Below are 27,302 nucleotides of genomic sequence, written 5' to 3'. Positions count from 1 at the left end.
AGATCGGCTGAATCATAGGATCTTATATGGCAAAATATTATTCAGCATTTTCGAGCTTCACTATTCTCACACATCTGTAAGAGGAAAAGAGAACTGTTCGGCGTGTCGAATATATCCTTGCTTTCTAGTTTTTATATAATTTTCCAACACTTTGAATTATCTCTTTAATCATTTCTAATTCCGATTTTCCAGCTGTCTTGAGTTGTGTCTACGCTAATTATTTATTTCGCAGTTTGGCCAATTGACATTCTTTCAGCTTTTCAGCTTTTGTCTGCAAAGTTTCGTATTCATTATAGATTTGATTCGTCGATTTTTCTGCTCCAGCATATTGCATTTTATTTAACTTTTCCTTTTCTTCATGCTTCTCATGTCAACTTTTTGCAGACTTTTCCCAGCATTTGCTCGTGTTGTTGTTTTTTTTTTCAAGTTTTCTTTTCTTTTGGGCGCATCTGTGTTGTGAACTGCGACGACCTTGTGGCTGTCATTAGCATAAGATTAATGAGGCACACACCGACTCATAAAATGCACTGAAGCTGACCCAAGCACACACATAAATAAACCAATTACGAATGCCAGACGGACCGGACCCTACTTTATAAATAAATACAAAAAAATGTATATATATATATATATTTACAAATGCATAACTCAGAGGGAAAATGCCAAAACGCAATCGAATGAAAATGTCAAGAAAATGTGCGTGAAATTTTCATGTTTGGTTCCTTGGGGTGCGATTTATGGGTTTTGCAGACATTGCGCATACGCCACATTGAACAGGCAGCAGGCGAAGACCAATTGCCAGTGAAATTGCAAAAATATAAAAATGTGTATAAACAACAGACGATAAAGCAAGGCTAACTAAGGCGAGGCGAAGTTTGAATACCCTTTTAGCTGTGTAATAAAAAGTATTTAATGCAACACAAATTGCGGTGAATAAGAGAGAATTATTCAACACTTAAATCCAGTGTTGATCAACATTTATATACAATCAACAGACGACAAAGAAAGGCTTGTCTAATGCATGTCAAAAGCATTTGCTTTATTTAAATATGCTTATCTAGCAGAAAATTAAATATTAACAATTTCGATCCATCATCTAATTCTTAAATCAATAATTCGAATCTTAAACGAATCTTAACTTGAAAATATTTTCAGTTTATACGGGCAAGTGTGGAATAAATATTGGATTGTTTTATTGAAGTTCTAGAAAAATATATATTTATAGAAAAGGAAAATAGAAATTGAAGAATAAACAAAAATTGGAAAATATTTAAATAAAATAACAAAGAAGACCTTTTACCCTAGTCTTTATAGGCAGCGTGTTTGTTTGGTTTGAACCAGCGACTACTTTCCTTGCAGTTCTATTCCATGCACACTTATATTAACTACGAATTAGCTGTCTGTCACATAGTTAGCCAAGCATTTAAAGTGCTCTGCGTTAGGGTATATGCTGTGCATGAAGTGTGTCCCACTCTGCCGCTGTCTGGAGCTGCTCATCGTTCCCAATGGCACATTTTGGGCTCATTTATGCGCCAGCGTCCCCCCCCCCCCCCCCTCATTTGTCGCTCCTTTTAAGTGCCTCGCTTGGTCCTGTTCCACGTCCTTTATGCTGCGTCCTTGTCTGCCTTTGCTGCCATGCCGCGCAACAGCCTTGGCATGATTTCATTACATTACGCGCTTTCCTTACAGCTGCTCGGGTTTGGTTTGGCAGCTGTATCAACCCCGCCCTCCGCCCACCGCCCCCCGCGGCAACTCCTCGCGTGTCCTGTGCGCTTTTTGTGGGTCGTTCGCTTTGGCAGCGCCGCCGCCGCCTCCGCCGCGCACCGCCAGACACCTCCACATCCAAGTGAAAGCGAGACGAGTTTTCTGCTTCTTTTTTTTCGGGTTCAAAAAGCACACGCACAATGCAGAAGAGGAAGTGTGGGAGGGCGGGGGCGGGGGCAAGGGCGAGGCACCCGCCTCGGCAATCGATAATTTTCGGGCCGTAGACGCTTTCGGCTTCCACTTTGTTGGCCATAAAAAGGACTCCCTACAACTTTTACGGCCAGAACTGAAATTGCCAGCTCAAAATAGGACTGGGTGCACATTTCACGAGGCTGCGCAGGGCGTTGCCTTAACGGCAGAGGTAAGGGGGGTTCAGAGGAAGAAGGAGGGAGGGGGGGGGGGTGGTGGTCTTGCACGTCTGGCGTTGGCGCGTTGCGGTTGCGCTTGAGGGGCGGGCGGAATTTTGTGGGTGCTACCTCAAAGTTTATTGTCTGCGTTTAGCCTTCAACTTGGCGACGATGCCAAAAAACGACGTCGACGCCGTCTGGTGACCTTCAACTTTCAACTTTATTGGCATTGTCAGTCAGACAGAACGCACAGACAACAGCAACAACCCACCAGGCACCCAGCCGCAATGCCCCTCATTGCCCTCTTTTCGTTTGTCTGCGTTGTTTGCGCGCGTTTTGGTAATTTCCAGGCTTACTTTTGGCTCAACATACTCATCCGCCCCAACACCTACACCTAGTACCCTAGCTCTCCCCCTCCCCCTAGCTGACCCCCTTGCCTTGGGAGCTGAGCGCTTTTGGCTTTCGCTTGCCGTCTGCCAAGCGCGACCTTGAAAATGGCCACGTTCTCACGTGAAAGGTGAAAGGCACGTTCTCAATGAGTATCCATATATGTATGTGTGTAGGTGTGCATGTGTGTGTGTTTAGGTGTGTGTGTGTTTGAGTTCGTGTCTAATTCACTTTTGGGTCTCTATTTAGCTTTGCCCTGTTAACGTTTTTCCTTGTCCTGTTTTAAGCCACATTTTAACTTGTTCTAAGTAAATGCACATCTGCTTATATCCAGACACAGCAGGTTAATAAACTTTGAGCATGGGCGTAAGTTTATATCCGAGAAAGGAAATTTATATGTTTAACTATTGTTAACATTATATAACAAAGATAGAGACCTATTAATTTTATATGCAAGTAAAAGTGTACTTAAAAAATTCAATAAAATTTTTGCAAAAAGGGAAAAGAAATAAAAAGAAAACAATTTAAGATATTAAAATTATACTAGAAAATAAATAAATGTTCAGTATAACTGAAAATAAAATAGTTAAGGAGAACAAAGAGAAGATTAACAAGTAAGAGGTTCTAGTCGGTAGCTCCCGACTAGGCGATACCCTGAATCCTCTTCTTCCAACATCAAATGCATATATAAATTCTTTTTTACAAGCTATATGTTATGTTTGGTGACTCTAGCTCTTATTATTTACCAAAATTACCCAAAAAACAGGATGTCGATATCGATTGCTTGGAAACGCAGTAAGTTATCGATTATCGGAAACAAACTTAATCTGCGCGGGAACTAGGAGCATCTACATCTAAAATTTCAAGTCTCTAGCTCTTATAGGTTCTGAGATCCGTGCGTTCATACATACGGACGGACGGACGGACGAACGGACAGACAGACGGACATGGCTAGATCGACTCGGCTATGGATGCTGATCAATAATATATATACATTATGGGGTCGGAGATGCTTCCTTCTGCGTGTTACATACATTTGGATTGTGCACAAATACAACCTTATACTCATTTTTAATGGGTTCAGGGTATAAAAACAGACACATAAAATAGCCAAATAGCAATCACCACGTCAAGAAGCGCAGGCTTGTTAGATATTGTATGTTAAACATTTAATTAATTGTTTAATTTAAACAGGAAACTATTAAAGTTAATATAAAAATAATTAAAAATAAAAAAGGTAATTAAAGATATTTAAAAATAAATAAAATAAAATAAAAATAAATAAAATAAATTTGAAAGATATATTAAACAAAACAAAAAAAGGTTGTGAACCGATGCCAACAACACGCGGTGTTCCCAAGCGGTCCCCCATCTAAGTACTAACCGCGCCCGACGCTGCTTAATTTCGGTGATCGGACGAGAACCGATGTATTCAGCGTGGTATGGTCGTTGGCGATAAACGAGTGACTAAAGCGTGAATATATATCAGAGATTCGGAAATGGGAAATTGTGAATTTTTGTTAAATTCACAAAAAGTGCGGCATAACAAAATGGATAGCAATTCCGCCTGTTGAAACTGAACTAAATTAGACTGATTACAGCTTTAAGCAAGTTTAAGTAAATAAAACACCATGCCTTTAACTCTAGTTTGCAGCTAACCTAATTCACATTTAACACAAACATATTTAAACACATTATGGCATATAAATAAATTACCATTAAATTTTCTCTTAATTATTTTTCCTTTCCTTTCTTAATTGAAGTTTTCAACAACATAAGTAAAAAGCTTTTGGCTGTGCTTTTAACAATGCACGAGTTCCAGTGAAAGCTGTTACGAGCGCGCCATCTATATGCCAACAGTGTCAACTTGTTTAAAGAAGAAATGAACACTAGATGGCGCTGTTTGACAGCCCCGTGAAAGCGTATTTTTCACGCATAGCTATCTATCTCGCTCGCACACACTCACCTGTTTTGCCATTGGGACTGTATGGATCGTAGCTGCCAGCTGACATGGGCGATGCATAGCCGTTGGACATGTTGTAGCTGTGATTTTGCGAGCCGGGCGACGGCGACAGCGGCGGCGCTGAGCTGGGAACGCTGCCTGGACTTGGCGTCGACATCCAATCCTCGGGCCTGCAATGTGAATCGGAGAGAGAGAGAGGGAGAGTGTTAGTGCGTGTGAAATGTGAAAGCTCAGGCAGAACTTACGCATCGAGACGCGCGCGTTTGTTGGGCACAAATACTAAATGCCCATTGGAAGATGCTGCTGCTGCCGCGGCAGCTGCAGCAGCGGCCGCTGCGGCTGCGGCTGACGTTGAGGCAATGCCGCTGCCGACGTTGGCTGCGCTGCTGCTATTGCTATTGTTATTGCTGTTGTTGTTGTTGCTGGTGGTCAAGGCGATGACGTCAGGCATGGGTTCGGTTTTAATTGTTGTAGCGGGCGTTGGCGTTGACGTCAGCGTTAACGTCGGCGTTGGTGTTGGCGTCGACGCTGGCGTCGCCGTGGCAGTTGTCAATAGCTTTAATTTATCCTCAACACTGATTGCAGTTGTTGCTGCTGCACCGCCATTTGCATTGGCCACTTGAAAGGTCAAGGCAACAGCGGCAGCATTGTTGTTGCTGTTGCTGTTGCCAGCGCCAGCGGCGGCGGCTGCGGCAGCGGCAGCGGCTAATTGTTGCTGCAACAATATGTGACTGGGTATTGTTGATTGCTTTTGTTTGGTTTGTTGTTGTGGCTGCGGCTGCGGCTGCGGCTGCTTTTGTTGTTGTTGGTTTTGTTGCTGTTGTTGCTGCGGCTGCTGTTGTGTGGCATTCAAACGGTACATGTTGCATGCACGTTATTCTTGAAAGCTGTAAATTGCTGTTGTTGTTCTTGTTGCTGTTGCAGTGGCGTTTGACAACATGGCCACGCCTTCATGTTGCCTATCAGCATTTTATTTTACATAGTTTGTCAGGTGTTATGCCGCTGCAATAAGAAAAAATAAAAGGAAATTTAAAAAAAATATAAATAATGTATAAAGAGAAAAATAAAAGATAGAGACGCCCCCGGGTGGACTCGAACCACCAACCTTTCGGTTAACAGCCGAACGCGCTAACCGATTGCGCCACGGAGGCTGCGGAAACTGCGCAAAATTGTTTGCTACTTGAAAACAAAATCACAGACAAAGCTGTACAAAAGAAAAAGAGCTTTTGTTAGTTGAACTGCTTTAAACGTATCTGTGCACTGCTTAGTAAAATCAACTTTGGCCAACCGCATCACAACTGCCTCCGTGGCGCAATCGGTTAGCGCGTTCGGCTGTTAACCGAAAGGTTGGTGGTTCGAGTCCACCCGGGGGCGCATCAACTTTTTGCTTTTTTGTTTGGTTTTTAATATTTGTATAAAAATATTTTTCAATAAATATGCATTTAAAATACAATAATATATGTTTCTTATTATTTATTGTTATTTTTAATTTTTTTTTTAAATTATTATACTATTTTTCTTATTTTATATGTATTATTAATTATTTTTATATTATTATTTGTTGTATTACTTATTTTTATTTTCTTAATTTTTTTCTTATTAATTTGTTGTATTATTTATTATTATTATAATTTAAATTTTCTTATTTTTTATTAAGGTATAATTCTTATGATTATGATTGTTATTATTATTTTATTTCTTTTTTATGTTAGTTTAACTTTTAACATTTTAACTTTTTATAAACTTCTCGTTGCATAATTACTTTTGTTTTTTCTTTCTATTTTTGCATTTGTTTAGTTCGCATGACCAGATGTCAATTACCAGACGCTAAACGAGGTCAATGCAGCAGTTAAATGCACCTTAAGTACTCGTCATAATTGCAAACTGCTTGCGCCCAGCCACCACCCCACAGTCGTGCAGCACCAGCCCCATCCCCGCCCACACAATCTCTTGTCTAAAAGCTTGCCCTTTGTCTTTGTTTGCAGCGTCGTCCGGCAGATTGTATTCTCAAGAGAATGCACGGCCACGCCTCCTAATAGCTCATATGCCCGCACGCATACAATTAGCCAGACACACACACGCACACACAAAACACACACACATACAGTCGCAGCTGTGCGTGGCGTAAGCATATTGACCCAGAATCCTTGATAAGGTCGCTCACGCCGACGTTGACCCAATTTCTTTATAGCTCTGCTTATGTAAGGACTCACCCGCAACCCAACCCACTTTGACTTCCTTGGGAGGAGGGGGAGGGAGGCGCGAGGGGTGGGCGAACATATGCAATAATATGTTTATTACACTTGTGACCAACGCACGAAATTCAATCAAGCTGCACAAATGGAAAAACCATTTTTCTATACGGACTTTTCTATAAATAGAGCAAGGTTAAAAGCTCGACTAAGAGTTCCCGCTTATTCTGTATAGACATTGCATTGTATTTTGTTTCTGATGTAAGTACATATTTTGTATTTTCATATTATTTGATTGTAAACGTATTTCACAGTAATTGCTTGCGATATGTACTCGTAGTTCCGAATTTCTGCCAGGGTTGTGTTTTCCGATAACATTAGATATCGATAATTAGAAAAGAAGTTAAAATTGAAACAGTCAGACCTTATAATCAAACCCAATTTAGTCATTTACTATATATAGGCGAAAGCCAGACCAAAATTAAAAATAAAAATTATTTTCGTCCAAAAATATATTTGAATTATTTTACTATAAAGTATAGAGAACCTAGGATTCCATATATATTATATTAAGTTTTACATTTATCGCTTTTTACAGAAAAGAAAATATATATAGACTTATGGACTTCAAAAAGTTATGCTACAAACTTAATGCCCAGTTCAATATACCCTATAGAACAACTATTGGTATATGTAAGGCATACAAAATTGGCAGATTGCAATCTATTTATTCGACACACAGATGAAAATAGAATTTATTTCTTCTAGTTTTTTTTTCTTGCTGTGTTTTGTTTTTATTACAATTGGCAAAGTTTATTCGCCTTTTGTCGCTGACATGTTGCACTTGCACTCATTTGCGAAAGATGCCGCCAAATCGGGCAACATGCGGTATGAACATATATGTATATATATATATATATATATATATATATATGTATTATCACAGTCTGTCTATCGTATGACTAAACCAACTGTCTGACTGACGCCGTAAACGATGCATTTCCGCTGCGAAAATTGCTGTTGTTTTTATTATTTTTATTTTTTTTTTTTTTAGTGAAAAACGAGGGAAACTTATAGATATATTTATAAAAAAAAGAGGACGACTCAAAACTCATCTGCATTGCCAATTGGCGCGCCGCAAAGCAGCTGCAATTTATGTATGTGCATTACAATTAGCGAAAGAGTTTCTCAGTTTTTTCACTTCTTTTCTTATTTCACTGCTCTTTTTCTACATTTTTTTTAGCGGAGTGCAATGAATTGTAGCTGCAATTGCTAAGCAAAATGTATTTTCCTTCGCCGTAAGCTGAATTTAAATTACTAATTAACAGCGACGCAAGTAACGTTCATTTTGGCTGACATTTCAGGTGCTTCTCAGTGCAATTTTCACACATTACACTAAGCCAAATATAGTTGAAAAACAACTCATAATTTCAATTTCTACACTCGTATTGTCATTAAATTGAATTTCTCATTAATTACTTACCAATTTTGCATGCAGTTGAGTTTGTCATTAAATCCAAAATTGATTGCCAATGTTTGTCTTGTTTGTTTTACTTTGTCACTTTGTTTACGTTTTCTTGGTTGTCCGTTCACAGAAAAAAAAAATCAAATCTGTAAATAAATTGCAACAACATTCGCTCAATCAATCAATCAAATACATTTTTTGACACTTTAATGTCTATTTAATTTTAACTAATCATCAAACAAATGACATTTGACACACTGTGCGCCATTGCACTTTGCTTCAGAGCGAGAGAGAAAGAGAGCGCGAGAGCGCGCGAGAGAGCGACAAAGTGGCAACGGGAGCACGTTTGCGGCTAGTGTAAGCAGAATGGGGCTGACTATGCAATTGGGTCTCACTCAAATGGCAACGCCGACTGACCGTCCCCCCGCCGTTCACAGCCCCTGCTCCAGAGATAGACACGTGCATTTTTAGCAAATTTAGCCAAAGAAAAAGAATAAAACACACAGCACAGCAAAATGTTTGAATGAAATTTGTTCAATGTGCCCGATAATTTATGCATTAAAATGTTATTTCTGTTATTTGTTAAACATTACACGCGCCATAATAAGAGCGACAACAACAACAAAGCGCACACACTGCAACCTCTCGCTTTCCGCTCTCAATTTTCATGCTCAGGAGAACGCACGAGTAAACAAGCGCCAGCGACAGCATGAGAGTGACGTGTGGGTGGCAAAAAGGGAGAAAGGTAACGTCACTCGCTGGCAGAAGCAGCACCAGCACCAGCAGCAGCAGCATCGACAACAACAGCTTCTGCTGCACTCAGTTGTGCTCTCAGTTTATAGTTGGTGGCGCTCTCTCAGAGTAAACAAGCGCCAACAAATGCATGGAATTGTCATATGGGTGGGAAAGGGAGGGCTACGTCAGCCGCAGCAGCAGCAGCAACAACAACAAAAGCAATAACACTTGGCACGGCACAGTTTTTGCAGTTGTTTAGAAGTTTACATACATATTTAAATGCATCTGTATGCATATTGTAACTAACATTACTTCCAAATGTTATCGATGTTGTTATTGTTGTCATTCTTACAGCAGCGTACACAGAACTTTTCACAAGTAAATTGAACACACACACACAACAATAACAAATTCACATGCACGTAAACACGCACACACACAGAGACAAGACGCAGGGCATGCGAGCTGTTTTAATTAAACTAAAATTTGTTTCACTTTACGTTTTTTTATGCTGATATTTCTAGCACAAATTTGTTTCTATTTCTTTCCTCTTTATTTTCTGCACTTTTTCAGCGACATAAACGACGCGCAATGTAATTTTTATTACACGAGAGCCGCACATAAAAACTAAAACTAAAAGGCCGCCGTTGCCGTTAGCCCGTTGCTGCTGCTGCTGCTGCGTTGCTGTCGTACCCAAACGGGCGCGATGCTCTCTTGGCGCTCTTTCGCGCGCTCTCTCGCTCTCACTTGTCATGTCTCTTTTGCGTTTGCGGGGGCGAGTGTGGAGCGCTTGCAATTGTTTTTGCTGTGTTGCTTTTGCTTGCGGCGCATGCGCGTTTCTTATTTTTTCTGCTTTGGCAATGCTTTGACGCTGCCTTTGCCTAAGCTGCGCTCAACTTTCGCGCGAACAGCAACACTAAAAACAACAACAGCAACAACACAGACGTGCAGTAGCCAAAGCGGCAGCATTCGGCTGCCATCGATATGCACTGTGGTATGGGGATTGCATTAAGGAAATCAAAAATTGTATATATTATATTTGATAATTTGAAGAGATTTAATGATGCTTTAAGTTACCACATTAGATCAATATTTTATATGCGAACTAAATCAAGTGACTAGCCGTTTAAATTAGCTATCAATAGAAAATGTGTGTTTTGATACTGTATACATTTATTTGCGGCCCAGTGTGCACACACACTAATACAAATTTGGGGCCAGCGTGCGGAACTTTTCAAAAAACTGGTTTTCGACTTGGGCTCATTGTGTGTGCCTGACTGGCTGGTTATTGCTGCTACTGCCGCTGCCGCTGCTGCTGCTGCCGCTTTTGGTTGTGTGTAGTTGTTGCTGCTGGTGGTATTCTTGGTTTCTTTTTCGTTGTGGTTTTTAAGCTCTACTTGTTGTTGCTTATTGTTGTTGTGCTTTTGACTTTGTAACACACTTTTTGTGTTGATTTCGCTGTCGGCGTCGGCGCGACGTCGCTGCTATGTGACTTTTGATTTTAATGCTTCTTTTTTTCTTTAATGGAATTTATGTGTGTATGTATGTGCATGCATACATATATATATATATATACATACATAAGTATGTGTGCATGTATGCTTTTGCTCGCTCTTTTCTGTCTGTCTGTCTGGACTGCTCACACGCAGAGTGCATTAAGACTATGACGGACAATTAGACGCACACGTGTTTTTGTTGTTTCTGTTGCTGTTGCTGCTGTTGTTGTTGTTGTCGTAGTTGGTGTTGTTTTCTTCATTTCGTGGGAATTTGGCAATTTTTAAACTTTATTTTGAGCGCTTCAGTCAAGTGAAAAGGTCAGGTGTTTGAGCCGATGATGGAATCATCAGGATCGTCATAGAAAGTTCAGTTTTGTTATACATGCTGTGGCCTAACAGTTGTTTATTGCACTTACGTGACTTTCTTGGTTGCATGCAAGCAGAACGCACTTAACCTCACTTACTCGCACCCACAACTGGCCTGCAATAATCGTCTATTGAACCTATTGCCCAAGGGGAATCCAACAAAGCGCCAGAGCCAAAGCAACTAAACGACCCTGTGTTAGGCAAAAAATGCACAAACTAAAGTTCACAACAGTATGTCAAAGGTTATTTGCGGGAAAGAACCAAAAACAATCACATGTTAGATTGTGGCTTGTGAAAAAGTGAGAAAATAACAAGTTTTTGCATTTATAGAGCATGCAACATTTCCCTTTGAGTTGAATAGTTACCGAAATTGTTTTCAAAGATTATTGTCATTAAATAATTCTCAATTTATTTCAAATGTAATTTAATTCCAATAATTTCCTGTAAGCTAAGGTCTCCAACTATTTAAGATTTTCTTTTTGATTTTTTTTTTTTTAAATTTTCTTGCTGCGATGTTTAATTGCAAATATTCAACCGCTGCCTGCTTACTTTCTCGCTTACCAATTCAGGACATTTGTAATGACTTAAAGATGATATAACATTTCGCGAAAGAATGCATTTGGGCTCGCTTCAGGGAAAGGCTATGGGAATGGGAGTAGATACCAGGCAACACGCCCCAATTGAATGGCTCAACACGCAAGCGAGTCGCGGCAAACATTTATAAACAGTGGCAACAACAGCAATAACAAAGGCAATAAAAAAAGCGCAACGCGCAGCAATGACGAAAATGTAAAAGCAGCGAAAACAACAACAACAACAACAGCGAAAACGGCGACGACAACGACGACGGCAAGTTGAATGACATAAAACATCAACTGACCTTCAACTCTGCGACTGAACCTTAGAAAAAATGAATAATTTTACACTCGAAACAAACACACACACACACACACACACACACACGCACATGCACATGCAAATGTGAACGGCGAGCAGCGCATGCAACTTACAGCATTTTACAATGGGCAAGCGGCTAGCCGTATAGCTGGGCAGAGCGTAGGAGAGCGGGAGCGAGAGCGAGCGCAAAAACGCCAAAGCACTCAAGCATGGCAGAAAAAAAAAACAATAAAATTTGTAATAGTGTTGCAAGCGCCAAACACACATACCTACGCAAACGGGCTCGTCCCAATGTGCAATGCCCAAATAGCAATGCAAGAGAGAGGGAAAGAGAGCGAGAGCGAGCTATATGCTGGCCCCGTACATGACGTAAATTACAGCAAAGCGGAGGCCAGCTTTTGCACTTGGCGATAGCGCGTAGAGAGCGCGCTCATAGGCTGAGAGAGCGCAGTCAACTACAACTACAACTACAACTAGCGAGTAGTTTGGGGCGGCCTATTTAACGTTGCATGTTTATTTTTGGCTCTGGCGGCAGCGACGCAGCAGCGGCAGCAGAAAAATTGCATTCACTCTCGTTTTAGTATTTTGTTGCTGTTGTTGCTGTTGTTCTTGGTTTTTTTTTCTTTTAGGGCGTTGTACAAGCGGAAGTGAAGCGGGGCGGAGCAATGGCGGTGGCGGCTGCAGCAGCGGGTTTTGCTATGTCAGCGGATGCATCATGTGACGACGAGTGGCAGTTGCACGGCAATGTGGAGGGGGGAAGGGGGTTGAGCAGCCAGCATGCTATGTGAAATGTCGTGCATGCCATTTACACCTGTGTAAATGACACAGGTAGGTCACATTTTCTTTTTTATAATTTTTTTTTTTATTTTTATTAGCTGGCAATGAGTTTGGGGGGTGTAAAAGAGAGGGGGTGGGGTGGTTAAGCTCCAAATGCCGAAGAAGTTTGCCAAATAATATAAAATTAGTTCGATAGAGTTCTGGTACTATTTCTTGTAGTGCTGCATTCTACAGTAGAGAATTACAGTGCGCACTCACAAAAGCGAACGCATCGGGTTTTCTGCGCTTCAATGATTTTCATTCTTGAACAAGATGTCAATGGAATAGAATACCACAATTACCACAAATATAACTAATACGAATATGATCTTCATATACAAATGTCTAGTTTCTATATATAAAACTGTTTGTACTGACTGACTGACTGAATGAATGACTGACGGAATGAATGACCAGCTGACTGACTGAGTAAATGACTGACTGACTAATTCACTGATTAACTGACTGACTGACTGACTAATTGACTGAATGATTGACGGAATGACTGACTGACTAACTGACTGACTGAGCGAAAGAACTAAAAAGCTGTTAGTATTTGTTATGTTATGAACTTGACAATTCCACCCGAAAGCGTGAAAAAATGGTGAATAACGCTTTCAGGAAAACTTGTATTTACCAAACGATAAGCTTCAAATGGTTAAAGATCTTTGTTCATTCGCAAAATTCACAGCTCTTGAATGGAAAATTGCGATCCAAATGTTGAATGAAAGAAAGTTTATTATTCGGCTAAAAGATTCTCACCACAAGTCAAACATTTACGGTAATATCAATGTCTCGGGAGACAATAAAATATAATTGATTCGAATTCATAATTTCAGAATGTTTGATCTCGAGCGTGATTAATATATAATAGCTGAATCTAGTCATTAAAGCGACTAATATCTGAATCTAGTTAATTAAAGTTCTACGTACTTCAAATATAATTCGAAAAGTATTTTAAATAAATTTTAATTTAAATTAGAGATCAAACGTGATTTACATATTAATTAGTTAACATTCCCAAATATTGCGCTTTTGCTTGTAATATCCATCTAAAAGCTACCTGTTACCTGTTAACTATTGTCAGGGGATTATTGTGAGCGCCCCGCCCCCCTCAGAGCCTTCTGTTTACCATTTATTGACATTTTTCCGGCAGACATTTCTTCATGTTTTATGCATGCTGCACACACAGAAGTTTGCAAATTCCTCCAATTTTTTAGTGTGAACCCCAACTGACCCCATCGCTTAGGGTGACGGGTAGGGAGTAGGGGGTAGGGGGCTGCACTGTGTTCACACGCCTGTTAAAAGTTCAAAGCTTTCAAGTCAAGTGCCGTCAAAATGTGCAAGGCGCAGCCATCCCCGCCCAGCCCCGCCCAGCCCCTGCACATCCTTGACCCAAACAATGCGCCAATTTGTGGGCACATGGGCGCCCGTTCTAATGTCGGAGCCCAGCGAAGCAAAAAACAAAATGTTAAGTGAAAATGCAAAGAAAACTGCGAGTAGTAAGAGTTTTGTGCAAGTAAAAGTTCATGACTGGAAGTTATCCTATAAACTTTTTGGGGCACGTATTCAACAAGAATATACTTTAAATAAAACAAACAAAATAAAGTAAACAGTCAAAATTTGTAGCTATTTAACAATGTATTAACTAAAGTAATATTTCATTTATTTGAGCTTTAAACAAAATTTATAAACTTTACTCAAATATCATGTAGTAAGACCTTAAGGTCCGTCAGGAACCATTAGAACGACACACATTGATTAAGAATACTACGTTTTGGGTAGCAAGATAACTTTATAAGAAGTACTTTATATATAAATATGTCTATGGCAACATTAATTAGAGAAAAGGGGGAAGCAGAATATTTAAATGGACTGAGAGTTCATTAAATTGATTTTCAACAGATACTATAAACTAAAGAAAAGGAAAAAAAAAATAATCCTACAGTTATAAAAAAAAAAGTTGTGAACCGATGCCAACAACACGCGGTGTTCCCAAGCGGTCCCCCATCTAAGTACTAACCGCGCCCGACGCTGCTTAATTTCGGTGATCGGACGAGAACCGATGTATTCAGCGTGGTATGGTCGTTGGCGAGAGACGAACGACTAAAGCGTGAATATCTATATGGAACTCAGGAGTAATCAATTGTGAATTCTTATGACAGTGTTGGCAAACATCTGCAAATATTGAATATATGGGATATAACAGAGCTTCCCGATCATAATAATTCACACATAAGGTTGTTGTCGAATAACTCGTGACTAAAGCATGATTTTATGCATAAATTAAAGCGTACTTTTTAATATCTGTGTAAATGATAATAAAATAGATAAAAGGCATTATACTCTCCCTTTTTTTTTAGTTTAGAAAAAATGCAAGCGTTGGCATTTGCAATATTAATAAGATTATTGTTGGGAATATTTGGGATAAGAGAAAAAATATAAAATTATAAAAAAAAATAAATAAAAATAAAAAACTGTGCCAAGTAGGTTTTTAATATAATACGTAGGCGAAACTCAAATTCTTAAATAAATAAATAAAGCAAAATCCTAAAATGTAAATGAAATATTGGGTAATAAAAGAAAAACAATGCAGGCTAAAGAAAGGTGAAAAAGAAAAATGATCAAATTAAATAATGCATACTTGAGCTATATAACTTGATTACTTGAACAATATATAAATAATATTCAAATTCATATTTGTGGCATCCACAAAATGTTGGAATGTCCACAATGTATGCATACCACCTGTTACATTTCTTGGCTCAACTATAACAAACCCTCTTTTACACCTTTTAATGGGCATTCATTGCTGCTTGCTTAAGCGTTGACAATGACCACTGCAACCGAGACAGAGCCATAGACAGAGACAAAGAGTTTGAACCAGAAACATGGCCAGAAGCAATGTGAAATGGAAAGGTCTTCCACCTGGCAATAGGCAGCCGCCATGTCGGCGACTTTAGGTAGGCAAGGACACGGTTCTCAACGCGCCTTTTAAATGGAATTGAAAGAAAAATAAATCAATAAATTTCACTCGTGCATTATGAAAACGTAAAACGTTTTCTTAGAGCTCTGGGCGCCAAGTGTGCGGCTTGCGGTTGCAAATTTCCTTTTCAAAGTTCTACCCAGCACGCCCCCTCTCTCCCACTAGGTCCGGTCAGTTAGCATGTTATCAAATGACGTGCTGAAAAGTTTTTGCATATTTTATGGCCAAGACAGGGGCACCGCATAATAGCGCCTGAAATTTGAAGTGGCACAAAGGAGTTGAGAGCTGGCGTGGCTTAGGCCCTGAGGCGGGTTAGAGAATTGTGTGAATAAACAGCTGTAGCACGCAATATATGCACATAAGAACTGTGCAAATTGTTGGTTTTAGTATTCGAAAATAAACTGTGAACAGCACTTAACATACACAATATCTAAATTGAACGGGGAGTTGCCCAAAATACATGCTCTGCACAATAAATCACATGCATATAATAACAATGTTAACAAATATAACCTATATTTAACAGCACAGTTGCCATAACCTGATTTTGCTTTAAAGAGCGCTTTTCCAGATTAATTATAAAGTTTTTTTCTGTTAAGCTTAGTCTATATATTTATTTAACCTACCTCGGAATCAAAGCTGCGTTGCCTTTCAAGTGGTTCAATATTTAATTCAGCTGTAAAAATGAGAAAATAAAAATATATTAAAGTCCATTGAAATATTTATATAAAGTATATTAATGTAACTATTTAGCTATGAAAATATGCATAAAAATAAATATAAATATAAATTTACCATTGAAAACTTGTTTTTTCTTAAGTTTTGATATAGTATATTTGTAAAACTAAAAGAAACGCGACTTCGTCGGTGCCTCTGCTAATGACGTCAATACCTCGCTAAAATCACTGAACTTGCATAAATTATCGTAGTGTAAAAGTATCTTATGTGTAAATAGTAAAAAACCCAAATAAAGGCAAGCAAAATCAACTGGAAACGAACGAGCAAAAGCAAACAAAACACAAAAACTGAGAACATTTCTAAGCAGTTACTGTAAAGCACATTAGATATACAGCCGATCAGTCGGTCCTGTGGCGCAATGGATAACGCGTCTGACTACGGATCAGAAGATTCCAGGTTCGACTCCTGGCAGGATCGTTGCTTTTTCTTCTTTTCCTAAACATATTTTTATTTTTTTAAATTGGAAATGGAGTGAGTATTTATATTTAAATGTTATATATTCCACTTTTTTTTTTTTAGAAAAAACCTGCTTAAAATTATGAATATGTGAACACTATATAATTCATAATTTTAGGCTTGTAATTTCGACTTACAAATCGTATCAGCTTAATCGTTTAAAATAAACAAAAAATATAATATTTAAAAGTCTATATTTAGTATATAATCGACCCGTTTTCAACCGCCTCCGTGGCGCAATCGGTTAGCGCGTTCGGCTGTTAACCGAAAGGTTGGTGGTTCGAGTCCACCCGGGGGCGAATTCTACTTTTTTGCCGCCTTTTCATTTTATAAACTTTTGCCCGATCAGACGCTTGTAACGAACTCGCCAAGGTCATTTATATAAAAGACTCGTCGGCCGGCCCTTTTGCACAGTTTACTGTTTCGGCTGTGCAGCAAGTTGTGGAGCCAGTTTTTTCTTTTCTTCATGCCTCTTGACCAGTTTATGGCACTTGAAACTGGCTCCAGACATAATGCCAGACTTATCGCTCGATCCCCCATACAGCAACTTTTGCAATTGCTCAAAGGCATTTCGTCACGCGCGAAAAAAGAGGGGAATTGCGATTAAATACATCAAGGGAAACGCACAAAATGGGGCGTTAACAGATGCAACGGAACTTGAGGGAGCTCTGGAGTTGCGCATGTCAAGTTTTTTCATGGACTAAAATAATATTGTACATCAATATTTAGGTAGTTAAAAATAGAAATATATAAAAATAAACACTTAAAAGAATAATAAAGAAAATTAATTAAATAAAAAAAACAACCGATTTACTCAGTTTAATATGCTTCCCATACCGGGAATTGAACCCGGGCCTTCCGGGTGAGAGCCGGATATCCTAACCACTAGACAATATGGGAGATGACTTTGGGCTTCCCAAAAAACGAATATGGCTGCCAGTGTTGTTAAGTATAGTATTTAATGTTGCAAAATACTTATAGACAGTATTATTTCCAGCTATATTTAGATAAGAAGCGTTTGTATTATATTTTTGTTTCCCTCAGCCCACAACTCGTGCGGTTGTTAAGTTGTGTATGGTAAAAATATATGTACATTTATATGGCTTACTTTTCCCACTTCAAGCGACCCGAACACTTTAGTTTGCATTCATCAAAAATTTTGCAATGTTTGCGTTTTGTGTGTTGAGTTCGTTTAGTTTTTGGTTTTGATTTGCAGTGCATTAACCGCAATTTGCGTTGTCTAAAAAAAAAAGTCCAAGTCCATATAGGAAATGTGTTGTTTATGGGGGTATTTTGTGTGTGTGTGTGTGTGTGTGTGTGTGTGTTGTTTTAAGGTTAAGTTCAGTCATTCGCCTCGTTTAATTTTATTTGCATGACAAACAAAAACTTTTTTCATATTTTTACTGTACGTTTCTCGTATATTTTGTTTTTGTTGTTATTTGTCGTATTTGCTGCTGTTGTTTATTTAGAGCTATGTTTTGCATTCAAATTTATGCATTATCTAAACGTGCTTTTATTTACATTTGCTGTACTATGCAATCTACCAGCCGGCTATCAATCGTTTTCCATTGATTCTCTCATTTCATTTCAATATTGTTCACATTATTTTTTGCCTCTCTATATAGACATCAGTTTTGTTTTCACAAAACAATGCAGAGCTGTTGTAAGTGCACTTGCTCTGCTCACAAGGTTAAATTAAAAATATATAAAAAAATAACATAAAAATACCATTATACAAAAATAATCAAAAACATATTCGCCCAACGTGGGGCTCGAACCCACGACCCTGAGATTAAGAGTCTCATGCTCTACCGACTGAGCTAGCCGGGCTTGATAATAGTTTGCGATAAGTATCTGTAGCTAAATTCTATGCTAAGGATATGCCAAATATTTTACAGTTCTTGATATTTTTGGAAAACTTTCTTGATTATTTCGTATTAACTTAATACATTTATTAGTTTTCCATATTTGAAGAAACTTAGTCAAATTCTTTAGCTTTTTCTATGCTGCCGATCCTGCAAAAATACTTCTGAACACAGCTCACATATCTGTCTCAATATAAGCTTTAACCTTTTTGCTTTTTATAGCATTTGGTAGACACACATGTATCAGGTTTATTCAGTATTCTCAAGGTTTCGTGAGTACAGGTGTATTATCAGTGACTTTTGTTACTACACTGTGTACTTAAGTGACATAAATGTAAATTCCTCAACTTATTCAAACATATTGTGTATTGTCTTCCATTTATATATTTTTATAGTAACCATGCTCTTTTTTTGTTGTTTACCTACACAATTCTTATCCAAGATCTATGGCACCTTATTTATTTTTCTTTTCCACTTTCAATAAAATAACTTGGTAACCAAATTTCTTTGTTTTATTTGATTTTTTTTTACTTTATTTCTATTTATTATATTATATTCATTTATATTTCATATACGAATTTATAGAAAATTGTATGAGGTTCCATGTTCTGATCATTTTGGGACATATTCAACAGCCCGGCTAGCTCAGTCGGTAGAGCATGAGACTCTTAATCTCAGGGTCGTGGGTTCGAGCCCCACGTTGGGCGAAAACAATTTTTAAAATTTTTTTTTATAAATTCTCTCCGAAATATCAGTTGCTTTTTGTTGCTTGTTTTTAATCAACAACATGTTTAGCTTATTTTGCGAACCTACCCTAACTTATTTGGCCTTGTCTGCCGCAGACGCTGCTGTTGTAGCCTGTGGCATACACAAACGAGAAAATAGCCATATAAGAGAGAGGGAGAGAGGAAGAGTATGTAAGCATATGCGTATGTTTGGCTGTTGTGCATGGCATTATGCGTGTCAGGTCTAGACGGAGGTCGCGCTGAGTAGCCGACAACGACAATAAACACAAACAATTTGTCTGCACAAATAAGCTTTGCCTTTCATTTGCTTCATTTTGCCCTTTTATTTCGCTTTTACAATGAAAATAAAAGAGCATACAAATTTACTGGGAAAAACATGTGTACGACTAAGATAACTAACCAGATGAAAATTCGAAAAGGTCTTGTAATTTATATATATTTTGTTTATTTTCGTGAATATAGATAAAATTAATTAAATAATGTCATGAAATTCGTGGCCTTTCGAGTTAATGCTGACAGCTTAAAGTCAGTTTATATAAAACCCGTTTTCATTTATCTTCAATGATTTATTTTTCACTAAAAATATACCATTTTTTCTTAAGTTTTCCAGTTTTTATAGTCGCATTTTAATTTTTCTTCTTTGAATTATTTTATATTTTTAATGTAAACATTTATAGCTAATTCACATGCCCAACACATATGCCCGACTCTTCTGCACGTAGCGCAACCGAAAAGCCGTCTGCCAGGCTGATTATCTGCCCCACACACACACACACACACACACGTAATGTCTGAGTCTCATTTTCTATATGCATGCATGTATTTTGTTTTGTTTCCTTTCGCACATTGTTTCGTTTTAATATTTTATAGCAAATTACTTGGCCGGGTGGCTGGTTTTCAGCTTGTGTTGTCACTCCTTCCCTCTCTCCCCCTCTCTCTTTCTCTCTCCTTCTCTCTCTCTCTCTCTCCCTCTGCAGGCCAGCACCCCCTCCTTAGTCTGGTTTTAGATTCTGCATTGAGGTAGGCGCGTAATTTTATACATCGTTTCCATTAGGAAACAGTAAAATGCACCGCACAATGGGGGCCATCATGGAAACAATTGGAAAGCCAGAACTTACTGGAGTCTAGGGGCCGACAAGGAAAGGGGAAACCAGCTAATCAAGACTCCTATTTATTTGTGTATTTGTGAAATTCCAGACAAGCGCGCCCATAAATAAAGTCGGCAACTTTAATGCTATACAGCGTCGAAACGCAGAACTCCTACTTTATAGGGACATGCCGTGTAGGCCGCAGAAGTTCACCAAGCCCGGCTAGCTCAGTCGGTAGAGCATGAGACTCTTAATCTCAGGGTCGTGGGTTCGAGCCCCACGTTGGGCGGAAGTTAATATTTTGTTTTTTTTTTCGGCATATATAAAATATATGTCACTTGGGATATTATAGAAATATAAAAAACTTTCGAAAAAATTTTAAAATATGCTAAATATGTTGGCCTGCACTTAAGTAAAACATTTAGCCAAACAACGCCATGTGGCCCATTAGCTCAGCTGGTTAGAGCGTCGTGCTAATAACGCGAAGGTCGCGGGTTCGATCCCCCCATGGGCCAAATTGCTTTTTGTTATATTTTTTAATATGATTTCTATATTTACATGCATGTAAATTATTTAAATTTAGATAGAAATATGAAAGTTTAGAGAATAACCATAAAAGTTGAGCATTCGTTTTCAACATAGAGATTTTAGTATATTATGCGTGATAATTTGAAAAAATAAAGACTGGCCCATGGGGGGATCGAACCCGCGGCCTTCGCGTTATTAGCACGACGCTCTAACCAGCTGAGCTAATGGGCCCCGTTGAATACCCCTTCCTTTGAGCATTACTGAAGAAAACAATGTAATGAATCAATTAAAAAAAGGACTCCACTAAAACTAAGCAATGAATATAATGCAGCCACTATATATTGTCTAGTAATACGTTTAAAGGTACGCATTATTTACAACAACAACATTTTAATTTAGTACATTTCGTTTAATATACATAGGATTAGTATATTATTTATAAATATTTATAAAAATAATAACATACTGGCCCATGGGGGGATCGAACCCGCGACCTTCGCGTTATTAGCACGACGCTCTAACCAGCTGAGCTAATGGGCCACCTTGACGCCATTTTGTTTGTAGGACCTTCATTAATACAAAAATTTGCTTTTCCGAAAGTGTTTTCCTTACAAAATAAATTTAAAAAAAAACTGTTATGGCCCATGAGGGGATCGAACCCGCGACCTTCGCGTTATTAGCACGACGCTCTAACCAGCTGAGCTAATGGGCCACACGATCAAAACCAAAAGGCAACCAAACTCAATTTCTGGACAAACTAAGTGATAACAAATTGCAAACTTACCACTAAAAAACTTTGAATACTTTACGACTGGCTGCTAATTTCAGTGTAGCTCCTCAGTATATCTACTTGAATTATGGCGTGCTTGCCCGCCAGAATGTGTTTTAAATGATCTTTTAATAGTATAATTAATTGACCGGATCGATTGATTATGAATCTGCAATGAAATAGAGGCATAAAATTACTTGAAAATTCACAAAAATAAATACAATAAACGAAAATAAACAAAAATTGCATCAATGAAACCCAACGAAAACTAATGAAGAGATAAAAATAAAAGAGCAGCAGCAGCAACAGCAACAACAACAACAAGAACGGCAAAAATTCGAGAAGCAGACTGAAAAATGTATGCCTCGTAGATACAAGCATATGAAAAATCAAGTGAAGTGAAGTGTGTGGAAGTAGAGCCGACGCAATAAATTTTCTGTGGTGTAGGTTAGGGCAAGCAGCGGGCGCGCTGGCTCGCTCGCACACAGGCGCACAACGCCAGCTGGCAGCAGAGACAATTGCGGCAGCGAGAGAGGGAGTAACAGAGGTAGAGAGCGAGAGAGAGAGAGACATAAAGGCAGCTGCATGGCCGAGTGCACTAGCAGTGGCGCAGGCAGCGCTGCTGGCAGCAACAGTGACAGCGACCGCGGCAGAGAGCTTCAATAGGCCGACGACGCGCCGCGACGGCAGAAACTTGCAGTTTTACAAGAATGAGCGTAGAAACTAGCAGACGGCGCAAAAATAAAGCAGTGTAAAGCAGCAGAGTGTATGTGTGTGTGTGTGTGTGCACTGCTCTAAGGGTCGTTGGCGGCGGGCGGCAAGCAGAAATAGCCGACAGGCAGGCATGGCCCGATGTCAGGGGCATGAAGTTGCAATGAAAATGAAATTGCAAGCGGGAACCTAGACACAGCCCCGCAAATACATTAGTATGTATCTGATCTGTGTGTGCGTGTGCCTATGTGTGTGTGTATGTGTGTGTGTGTGTGCGTGTTATATTTAGTTACTTGTGTCTGGTTCTTACTGCATGCTTTGTGGCAATTTTAGATATGTATCTGCAAGATACATTCGCAAAAGCAGACAAACTTCTGGCCCAAGCACCAAGCACAATTTTCTCTCCGTTGCGCTATTTTCGCTTTCAACGAAGCTGCAACAGCCCAAAATGGTTGACGCTTTTAATGCTCCAGACAAGTTTTTCGATTGAGCAGGTTAATGGGCCTCTCCAGATACATAGGGCTCAAATAAACATGTTTATCTGTTATACATTGATATCTTATATACTTGGCTAGTCTAAGAAGGACAGTACAGTGAAAATCTTTCAAGCGGACACCTGCGTTTCCAGTTTTGTTTTTTTCTCACATATGCACATTGAGATCTTTCGTACTTGGGTAGTCTAAGATTGAAGTAGTTTTTATATCTTTAACATATTTCTGTATAAATGAGAGATCGAATTAAAAGAAAGCTGAAAAACTTTTCTATTTTGTTTCGGGAAGTTTTCTTTGATATATATGTACATAGATATTTCACATAATATGGAAGTAGTTTTTATATTTTCACTTATTTCTATACAAATGAGCGCTAAATCAAAAGGAAAGTTCGCAAACTTTTCTATTTTGTTTCGGGAAATCGTAAAATTTTCTAATATATAGAAGTAGTTTTCTAATTGTCACATATTTCTTTATAAATGAGAGATAAATAAAATAGTTTGTACGAGCATTTTTCGAGAAGCTGTAAAATTTTGTTTGATTTGGAAGGAGTTTTCATTCTTTGATAAATGTTTCCCTCGGAATATTTATTGTACAAGAAAAGAGAGAGACGTTTGGGCCTCAAAATGAATGTCTGAATTCGGTCAAAATAGATTACGCCCCGCGAAGTGCACTACAAAAATTGGAGGGTTTATGGAGATGTCCAAAGGAACTGTTCGTTTCGGTGTGATAATGATATCTTATACGAAAGAACTTTAAGAAGACCCTCTTATTATTCTGAAAATCGAAATTACGAAAAGCATGTAAGGTGCAGAAATGCCTTTGAAAAAGGTATCTTTGGGGTGCCGAAGTGCTTAAAATTGACTTTTGCCAGTTTTCACAATGAAATTGGCCGGAATTGCGAATTTGTATTTTGTAGTGTCTGAGATCACATTGACTTTTTGTATTCATGTATTTTTCATTCAACGTATATGGATTTCTGTGAAGAATATGAATTTACTCCATTCAATCAATCTTCTTATCCCTATAATTTTTGCCACTTGCCATACGTTTACATATCTATTCGCATACATAGATATAGATATCACATACTTAAGTAGTCGCAATTTTATTTAAAAAATCTTAACGCAAGAGGCAAACTTTATTCATAGGACAGACACAGCTGGTATATTACACACCTTAGCGGGATTCACATAACAAGGATTTGCTGCAAGTTAAAATTGTTAGTGAAAAAACTAGTGAAAAATCAGTTGTTTTTGGAAGTAGTTGCCTTTTGTCTGAGGTTGAACACCTTTCATATCGCAAACTTTTCCTATTCTTCTATTCTTCTTACTTATAAAAAAATATATTAAACCATAATGAAACTTATGAAAACCTAAGAAAACTATTTATATTAATGAGTTTTAAGCTTTTTTTTAGCGCTCTTCCACAGAATTTTGAGTGATAATTGAAATTTGAAACTAGATTTAATTTGGATCAAAGAATTATATAAAAGTATTATTAATAAAGATCTATATATGTATATAAGTCCATATATATAAGCTGCTCTAGGGTATTAATGCTTTGAAAAACAAGTTTTTGCTGTTGTTTTATTTTTTCCGTTTTTTTTTTTTGTACCGAGCACCGGAAGAGTTCTGCATGTAAATGTGTTGGAGGAAGTTTTCTGTTTAACTTTTCTGCTGTTGAAGTACAAAACTTAAAAATATGTGTAAGTATTGGTATGTAAGGTGTATGTAATTTAAACTATGGCAATTTTGCAGTGTTTGGTATGTAGGTGTGCGAGGGTTGGAGCAGAGAGAGAGGAAGGGGCGGCACACAATGCTAGACATCAAGATATGTACAGACGGCGGTCGCCGTCGTTTGTGGGCCGGCACGTTTGTCAAAAGGGAAGTCAACAATTCTGCCACAGACTATTTTTATGTGCTACGGCGTTTTGTTGTGCGGCAGCAGGCGAAACAAGTCGCCAAACGAGTTAACGGCGGCCGGAGAAGCAAAGATGGAGATGCCGACTGAAGGAGTGACAGAGAGAGAGAGAGAGAGAGGGAGAGAGAGAGAGAGAGGGAGAGCGGTTGAGGCGGCGGCGGCAGCAGGTCGCTTGGCGCTTTTCGCTGCCAGTGTGGAGGCCTACAAACACACATACACACACACACACACATGCACGTGCACTCATACATGGACACATGCACACGTTTAGCGCCAAAGCAACAACAGCGTGACCGTCTCATAGACGCGGGCAGCGCGAGAGATCCACAGAAACACACACACAGACAGGCAAATAAACATATCATAACATACACACATACACCAGCGTGCATACATATGTAAATGGAGAAACGGCAGCTAAACAAACAGCAAAAACAACATCAACAACGAACGGCGTCTGCTTTAGCCCTAGCCCCAATCTTTGAGCTTTTCGCTTTTCGCTTTTACGCCTTGCTTCTCGTACTCATTCTTGTTCTTGTTCAATTTCGTTTCCATTCGTTTCGTTTCATTTGATTTGGTTTTTGGGCTTTGACGCTGCTTGGCCGAGGCAGAAGCAGACGATGAAAACAAAAAAGTATGTGAAAAAACAGAATAGGCAAACGCAAAGAAGCGCCAGAATAAGTAGAAAAAGAAGAAGAAGCAGCAGCAGCAGCAGCAGCTCGTATACATTTTGACAGCTGCGCAAGGGGGGGCAGCGTGGGGCAGAGGCTGTATTGTCGGCATTTTAGCTGCACTCACCGTAATAACTGCATCTAGTTACATTTATAACTCGCATTTGCATTAATTATTATTTTTGATTTATTATTGCACACGCACTCACAATACACAGTATAAGCACACACACACACGCACTCTTTTCTACTTTTCTCTTTTTGTTATAAACAATTTGTTGTATGTATGTATTTCTTTTATATTTTGTTGCTCAGAGATTCTTCTTTTATTTTATTTATGTTTCGCACTTGCTTACGTCGCGCGCACGTACAACTTTTTAGCGTCCGTTATACGTCTTTTAAATTTGCGTTGCCACTGAACTGCACACTGTGAGCGCCAATGAGAGACTGAAACGAATATTTGTGGTCGACGCCAGCAGTTGCGGCCTCTGCTGCAGACGCTGCGACATCGCTGTGGCGACTGCGGGAGAGCAACTGCGCTGCCACGGGGGGCGCGTTTAATTAACATGTATTTGCTCATAGAGTAATATGTGAGCGTTATGAATAAAAGATTAATGAATTATTATAGTTACCCACAGCACTTGTTAATATGTTATATATATATATAATTATTTATGTATATATATATTTTGTTCTATTGCGCCCCACTAGGTGGGCACCTCTGGTTGCCACTGCTTGTTTGGACTGCTTGTGGCGCTACTCTAATTGAATATGTACATTTTGCTCTGCTTTAGTTGAAAACGGCTTTTATGCTGCTTATTTACAAACGGGTCCTGTGGCGCAATGGATAACGCGTCTGACTACGGATCAGAAGATTCCAGGTTCGACTCCTGGCAGGATCGCATTTATTTTTTCTCGATAATTATACATAATATTTTAATTATTTATGTTAATTATACCCATTCATATAATTTTACATAATGCATACTTGTATAGCTCATCAATTTTTATTGATCGTCTGTCTGCCAACAGTTTAGGTAGTGTGACACTAACTATTCCAGCGAACTGCTTGACAAAGTGTGTTTTTGATGCCCTACAATCAAGCGGTCCTGTGGCGCAATGGATAACGCGTCTGACTACGGATCAGAAGATTCCAGGTTCGACTCCTGGCAGGATCGATTTTTTTTCCTTTCTGTTTCTATTGATCTATAATATTTTAATAATATTCCAAATATAAATAAATAAGAAAAATCACTTAATTTGCTTGAAAATTTAAAGTAGAGTACAACATTTTATAGACGATGATTTTATTTAAATATACACTCAACAAAAGATCCACTTAATAGTTTTTATCGTGAGTATATTTATTTTTGCACAGATTTGTTTTTATTTACTTTTTTACGCGAGTAAAATCATTTATCTCAATATAAAAATCCAAAAATAAGTGAATATTTTATGCATTTCAAAATAATGATGCGGAATAATGGAAACAATATATTGTGTTATTTGCTTAGTCAATCACCGCCTCCCATATGGTCTAGTGGCTAGGATATCTGGCTTTCACCCAGAAGGCCCGGGTTCGATTCCCGGTATGGGAAATTACTTTTTTAATTTCTTTTTCCATTTCAATACCAAAGAAAAACGCTTCGATTTTCTAATTTGCGCATAAACAAATTACAGACTGGGTGGTCTAAGTGCATAAAAATATGAGTTATCCAGCTTATATTCTCTTATCCGATTTCCGCGCTCCATTTGCCTCGCAGACAATTGCAAACAGCACGAATGCTTTGCACATTCTTCGATTACAACTTTCTGCTATTATGCAAATCACAGCGGATAAAAACTCATTTGCACACACACGTAAGCACATACAAGTCCTTCAAAGGGAATCATTTCGATGTC

The 27,302-nt window shown here is 38.6% G+C and overlaps 17 non-coding genes across 17 annotated transcripts; 9 read left to right on the top strand and 8 right to left on the bottom strand.

The window, feature by feature from the left end:
• Window positions 1-3,833: 3,833 nt before the first annotated feature.
• On the bottom strand, window positions 3,834-3,952 carry LOC115767504. The gene has a single exon (XR_004018385.1). It is a non-coding gene; the product is annotated as a 5S ribosomal RNA (ribosomal RNA).
• Window positions 3,953-5,538: 1,586 nt separating this feature from the next.
• On the bottom strand, window positions 5,539-5,612 carry Trnan-guu. The gene has a single exon. It is a non-coding gene; the product is annotated as a tRNA-Asn (tRNA).
• A 149-nt stretch (window positions 5,613-5,761) lies between these two features.
• Trnan-guu lies at window positions 5,762-5,835 on the top strand. The gene has a single exon. It is a non-coding gene; the product is annotated as a tRNA-Asn (tRNA).
• An 8,567-nt stretch (window positions 5,836-14,402) lies between these two features.
• On the bottom strand, window positions 14,403-14,521 carry LOC115767509. Its single transcript, XR_004018390.1, has one exon. It is a non-coding gene; the product is annotated as a 5S ribosomal RNA (ribosomal RNA).
• Window positions 14,522-16,496: 1,975 nt separating this feature from the next.
• On the top strand, window positions 16,497-16,569 carry Trnar-acg. Its single transcript has one exon. It is a non-coding gene; the product is annotated as a tRNA-Arg (tRNA).
• Window positions 16,570-16,833: 264 nt separating this feature from the next.
• On the top strand, window positions 16,834-16,907 carry Trnan-guu. The gene has a single exon. It is a non-coding gene; the product is annotated as a tRNA-Asn (tRNA).
• A 529-nt stretch (window positions 16,908-17,436) lies between these two features.
• Window positions 17,437-17,508, bottom strand: Trnae-cuc. Its single transcript has one exon. It is a non-coding gene; the product is annotated as a tRNA-Glu (tRNA).
• An 857-nt stretch (window positions 17,509-18,365) lies between these two features.
• On the bottom strand, window positions 18,366-18,438 carry Trnak-cuu. Its single transcript has one exon. It is a non-coding gene; the product is annotated as a tRNA-Lys (tRNA).
• Window positions 18,439-19,107: 669 nt separating this feature from the next.
• Trnak-cuu lies at window positions 19,108-19,180 on the top strand. Its single transcript has one exon. It is a non-coding gene; the product is annotated as a tRNA-Lys (tRNA).
• A 1,343-nt stretch (window positions 19,181-20,523) lies between these two features.
• Trnak-cuu lies at window positions 20,524-20,596 on the top strand. The gene has a single exon. It is a non-coding gene; the product is annotated as a tRNA-Lys (tRNA).
• Window positions 20,597-20,748: 152 nt separating this feature from the next.
• Trnai-aau lies at window positions 20,749-20,822 on the top strand. Its single transcript has one exon. It is a non-coding gene; the product is annotated as a tRNA-Ile (tRNA).
• Window positions 20,823-20,992: 170 nt separating this feature from the next.
• On the bottom strand, window positions 20,993-21,066 carry Trnai-aau. Its single transcript has one exon. It is a non-coding gene; the product is annotated as a tRNA-Ile (tRNA).
• Window positions 21,067-21,301: 235 nt separating this feature from the next.
• On the bottom strand, window positions 21,302-21,375 carry Trnai-aau. The gene has a single exon. It is a non-coding gene; the product is annotated as a tRNA-Ile (tRNA).
• Window positions 21,376-21,473: 98 nt separating this feature from the next.
• Trnai-aau lies at window positions 21,474-21,547 on the bottom strand. The gene has a single exon. It is a non-coding gene; the product is annotated as a tRNA-Ile (tRNA).
• Window positions 21,548-26,229: 4,682 nt separating this feature from the next.
• Trnar-acg lies at window positions 26,230-26,302 on the top strand. The gene has a single exon. It is a non-coding gene; the product is annotated as a tRNA-Arg (tRNA).
• Window positions 26,303-26,505: 203 nt separating this feature from the next.
• On the top strand, window positions 26,506-26,578 carry Trnar-acg. Its single transcript has one exon. It is a non-coding gene; the product is annotated as a tRNA-Arg (tRNA).
• A 348-nt stretch (window positions 26,579-26,926) lies between these two features.
• Window positions 26,927-26,998, top strand: Trnae-uuc. The gene has a single exon. It is a non-coding gene; the product is annotated as a tRNA-Glu (tRNA).
• Window positions 26,999-27,302: the final 304 nt, after the last annotated feature.

The sequence above is a fragment of the Drosophila novamexicana genome, unplaced genomic scaffold (genome assembly GCF_003285875.2).
Source record: "Drosophila novamexicana strain 15010-1031.04,08,12 unplaced genomic scaffold, DnovRS2.1 tig00001395-arrow-arrow-pilon, whole genome shotgun sequence".
Taxonomy (NCBI): domain Eukaryota; kingdom Metazoa; phylum Arthropoda; class Insecta; order Diptera; family Drosophilidae; genus Drosophila; species Drosophila novamexicana.
The sequence above is the reverse complement of the archived record's forward strand: the minus strand, read 5'-3'. Positions and strand labels throughout refer to the sequence as shown.